Source organism: Lycorma delicatula, chromosome 10 (assembly GCF_047948215.1).
Source record: "Lycorma delicatula isolate Av1 chromosome 10, ASM4794821v1, whole genome shotgun sequence".
Classification (NCBI taxonomy): Eukaryota; Metazoa; Arthropoda; class Insecta; order Hemiptera; family Fulgoridae; genus Lycorma; species Lycorma delicatula.
The window spans coordinates 35,467,866-35,473,865 of NC_134464.1; positions in this window are offsets into that span (position 1 = coordinate 35,467,866).

Genomic DNA, 6,000 nt, shown 5'->3' on the forward strand with positions numbered 1-6,000 from the left:
GGTTGAGCTATTTTTTTTTTATAGAGTTTACTTATTTTGGGCAAAGAGGTATTTCTATGCGTTCGCCATCCTTTCTCATTATTTATTTCTTACTAGCTGACGTGGCAATGCTTCGCCACTGCTAGATTTGAGTAGATAGATAGATTAAATGAACACAAATGAAAGCTTGATAAAACATTAAAAGACTAAACATTACGGAAAGTCACAAAATTTAATCTCTCTCTTCTTCCCTTTTTTGCATCTTACTTTTCCTCCTTCTTCTCTTTTCCCCCTTTTCCTTTCTCCCTATTTCCCTTTTTGAAATATTTTTTTCGCAAGAATATTTCTTTTCACGTAACTAATATTTATTCTGAATATGAGCCAAATAGGACCATAAATACGATTTTTCGAAATATCTTGACCCCAGCGCCACCTAGCGTACAGTACAACTCACCAAAGTTTCATTCTAATCGGATGAATGGTATAGGAACGCGCATACGGGACAAATAAACATTCATTTATATATTCTTATATATATATGTTAGAATTTATCCTTTGATCTTTTTATTTTGGGTTCTGTGGATGTAGTTCAGACCGTATTAGGTCCATATTGATGACAAGTATATAAGTCCATCCTATGTGTGCTGCCTGTAGATACAGGTAGAATGTAGGCAGGAATATGGGATTTACTAGCTGCAGAATCGTATCTTGTAGATCAGGTTTTCTAAATCCCTTTTATAGAATATTCCAGTTTTATATATAATTAAATAGGACTTCAGTGTTGTTTCTTTTAAATACTTTACACTCTTCCATACAGAATTACTTATTTTTTTCCTTTGAAGTGACGGGGATTAACTGCATCATTTCGTTCCAATTTGCTGTACGAGAATAAAATTTCCCTGACTGGGATTCGAACCCAGGAACTCGGGATGAAAGACTGAGACGCAATCCCTTCAGATTATTGTTAAAAAGATCTTAAGATGTGTAGATTTAATCATTAGGTTTATTTAAAATGGAGCTTTTTCAAACTGAACGGCTTGATTCTAGCTAAGAACAATTACCAAATTGTAATTTAAACTGTTCTTTCCTTTCAGAGATTATAATTTCAAATATTAACAATAGTACAATGAAGTAATATAATTCTGATTATGTTTTTACTCGATTGTAACAATAAGAATAGTTTTTTAATTTATATATTATGTTACGAGCCCCCATAATTTTTTTTATTTAGATGTTCGGTCTAACACGGTTATCAAAGTTTTGTATGTTACCAAAATATTCATTAAATCGGTTATATTTATAAGAAATTAAGCAAAAAAAGTTTAATGGAAACTGGTAATCCATGCAAAGCAAAACTTTTTTTTTATGATTTTGTTTCATAGTATATTTTTTATTTTTAGTGTAAACAATTTTGAATTTACCTTATTTTTCAATACATTTTAGTTAGTTAATTACCCATTTCGAGGTTATGAGAACTACCATTAAGTTAAAATTGTAGTCACTCATGTTGTACAATTACATTGTTTATTATGACATAAAAATAAAACACACTCTAAAATTAAAAAAAAAAATCATTAATATTTTTTTTTATATATACATTATTTTATACATTTTTATTACAGCCGTGCTACGCACGATGGACATCGTTGTATTATTAAAAGTTAACATAAAATGATGAGTAGTTGGAGAATTAACGTTAGTAATAATACTTTAGTAACCTAATTATAAGATTATAACGTGGAAATGTTTGATTACAACTATGTAATCAAACTATATTGAAAGATAGATTTAAAGAGTAAGCTTTAATTTTCTTTTTTTAATTATATAATTTTATTGTTATAATACTGTCATATTGGAAATTTATGATAAAACTGTAATATTTATGTTAACACGGTCTACATAAATATTTTTAATTAAACATTTAAAGATCAGCGGTTGAATGGCCGATTCATTAACCTATTACAGCTAGGGAAATTAGTTTTGGTGCGCTTGTCATCATCCCTTGATTGTTATTAAGTATGTATATTATTTGATTTTTAATTATTTTTACTTCCTTGTACAAAGTAAAGGAAGTATTGTGATCGCGAAAAATGTTGGTTTTCAGATTTCAATGGAACTATCCATTTTGATCATCCCTGAATCCGTTTTGACTAGCTTCGGTATGACATTGTACGCACTACGTACGTGTGTGCGTATGTATATCTCGCATAATTCAGAAACGATTAGCCGTAGTATGTTGAAAGTTTGGATTTAGAAGTGTTATAACATCTAGTTGTGCACCTTTCGTTTTGATTGCAATCTACTGGACCAAAAGTGTCCAAAAAATAAAAAAAAATTGGGTTTTGGACTTTTTCTTAACTGGAGTAATAAGACCTCATTGAGAGATTTTCAGCGATGTATTTTAATTAATGAAATATTTGGATCTAACAAGGGAAGGCTCATCGCATCGGTTCAGATCCGACTTCATCTATTATTATTATTATTATTTTTAACTTCTTTTTTTTAATTTAAATTTATTGATATATTAATAATTATTAATCTCTGATTGTAAAAAAAATTACAAATTTATTTATAATATATTATTATAAATATTTATAAATAATAATTCAATAATTACAATAAATAAAAATATATGAAAAAAAAAATCAGAAGTTATTAATGAAATAAAATTTTATGTATTTTTAAAAATGTATATAAATAATTTAACAGGCGTACAAGGAAGTCATGCGGTGTCCACATCAGTTTGTTTTTTAATCGCTATTGCAGGAGAAAAATTAATTAAACTTTTTTTTCCACAATTTTTTTGTTCGACTATCTTTGTGAACGAATAATTTTCTGTTTTATAATTTTTGCAACTTTTTTTTATCTTATTTGGATTTTTTTTGTTAAGAAACCTATGTTATTTTTTTTCTAATGAAAATGTTTGGGTTACTAATATTACTACTACTACTACTACTACTACTAATACTACTAATGTTAGTATTAGTAATAATAATAATAATAATAATAATAATAATATTAATAACTAATATTTGGGTACCAATAAGTAGGTAATAGTTATTAACGTAATAAATTAATATTTTACATTTGGATCTATTACCTTTCTATTGCCTTCTATTTTCTATTGCCTTTCTGTTTTTCAGTTTATATATACTCGTATGTATATTACAGGAAATACACACACACACACACACACACACACACACACACATATATATATATATTTCAAGTTGCCAGAAATTTATATATTTATTAAAAAAAAAAATAACTAATTTATTTAACAAGAGATAAATATTAAAATCTAAAAAACACATTGCTGTTTAATATAGGATAATTGCTAATATAAAATAAAGAGCGTGCGGGTGACAACTTTGTATATAGTATAACTTTTGACATTTTTTACATTTATTTAAACATATATATACACCAACCAACCCACCGGGTTAGTCTAGTGTTGAAATCGACATCGCAAATCAGGTGATATCGAAAACGAGAGTTCTAAGGTTCAACTAGTAAAGGCAATTACTTTTAAACAGATTTGAATACTAGATCGCGGATACCGTTTTTCTTTGGTGGTTAGGTTTTTCAATTAACCACACTGAGAAGGCCAAACCACCCGTAAAACCTGCTAGGAACATTCCAGTGGCAAAAAACATCAACGCTTATGGAATAGCCAAGGATCGAATACAACTGAATGACCAAATTTGATTTATTTATTTATTTATATATATATATTATATTATTTATATATATATATATATATATATATATATATATATATATATATATATATATAGAGTTTATGACGCTCCCGGTAATGTAAGGATTCGAAAGCGGGGACATAATCTGAATCTGTTCAGCCGTTGGGCTGCTAATTGGAACAAACGTACTTACACTCCTTTTTGGGTAGTCTTGTAGAAAGGATTATTATTGTATTATGATATTCCGGTAATGTTTTATCTGTGCTTAAATAATGTGGTGTTTCGTATTATGCAGTTTAATAAAATTGAAAATTAGGTTTTTTTATTTAAAAAATTTTTTCCTTATTAAATAAATAATCTTAAAATTATTTTGTTTATATGAGAAAGCCTGATTGGCAAACCGGTTTCTATGTTTAAAATTGTTATAATTAATTATGTTTTTTTTTTCTGAACTTGATTATATTTCCGTATTGTATCAGCTTTAATAGTTTTATTAGTCAGGTGTACTTATATAACAAATTTCTCCAAATTAGTTAACCTTATTGGCCTCGAAAGTTATGCTACGTTAGTAATGAGACATAAATTTTTTATTTATGTGTCTGTTTAAATAAATAAATACAAATTATTATTTATTTTTCCTAATTGATAAATTTCTAAACCTAAATTAATTCCTTTTTTTTAATTTAATTTTTTTGTTATCTGCATAAATAAAAGGCAGTCCTTCGTTTTGTGTGTGTTCTAATAACTCATAAACTATTTAACCGATTTCTCTGAAAATATCGCAATTTATTATTATTTGTCCCCGGAAATTTTTACATTTTATTAGTTCCATAATATTTAATAATGTAATAGTCGATATTGACATAGATAACGATCGATATAGACGACAACTCTCGATTTATACGACATTAAATTTAGTAAAACAAGTTTTAGGTTGTTTATTTATACGTTTTTTTTTATTCATGATTATTACTTATTTAATGAATTGATATTGTCAATTTTATTATTTTCTTAATATAATTTGTCAAATATAATACAAAATTTATTTATTCATACCTCAAATTTAGCAATAACAAAGCATTGCAAAGTATAAAAAAAAAACTAAAATAAAAACCAGTAGGTTTTTGTGTACTACGTTTAATTTTTTATACATATAGAATATTACCAATTAAGGATGGTAATTGCAATTGTGTAATTATTTTAATTAATTTCTTTTTTATAACTGGATTCTGTGAAATTTATTTTCTGTGAGATGAATTATGGTTTTTTTAGTTCGGAAAATTTTCTCGTTTATGGGTATCCCTTTACATCCGTTTATTTTTTACTTGCAACGTAGTATGCATACATTAATTATACAAAGGTAAAATGAATGCATTTCTTCATTATTATTTTCATATTTAGTGGCTGTTATATTTTTGTACTATATTTTAAAAATTCATTTTTTAATTATATATTTCTATCTTCGTGGAATTTTTTACGAAAATATGAACAACCATTAATTTCTTTTTTAATGAAAAAAGTGGAGTTATTTTGTAGATTTTAAAACATAATATGCGTAACTGGGATTCAAACTCTTAACCTTCCGTATGAAAGGTTATTTTTCTTTTTAAATAATACGATTAGTAAAAAGGAACGTGTGATTAATTTTGAAAAAAAAGCTGGCTGAGAAAAAAGTTGTAATACTTTTCTGACATCGATTTTTTATTCTTATATAGTGGGAAAATAATGATATGAAAATAAACCAAGAAAATATTTTTAAAAATTCAAAAAATCGTTTTTTTAACTTTTAGTCGGCTCTCCGACACCCAGTATTGTTCAAAGTATTTAAATTTTTTTGTCACTTGCACTATTACTATGCCTAAGAAGACATAAAAAAAATTATTGCATAAAAAATATACAATAAGTAAAAAGATAACTTTTAGATTTTTGGAGAAGTGGGAATTTGGGGTAAAACTTAAAAAAAAAAAATGGGAAGATAAGCATTCGTGAATTTAATACAAAGTGTGGTGTTATGCTTGCAAAAGTTTGAGAAAGTTGAACCTACAAACCTATCCTACCTCCAGGAGATATTGACCTCAAAAGTTTACCAACAAGTTGCCCCATATACATGAGTTTCCGTACAAATTTTATCAAACTGTGGAAGTTTGATAGTGGAAAGTTATTAAGCTTAAAACACGCAAACACACGTATATGTTGGTACATGTATGTATTTTTTGTTTGTTTTTGCGGGTCCCCGTTTCATGAAACGTCGAGAAATGAAAAAAAAAACCCGTACTCCATTTTTTGACTGTCTACCGTACTTTCCTTCTTGCAGTATATA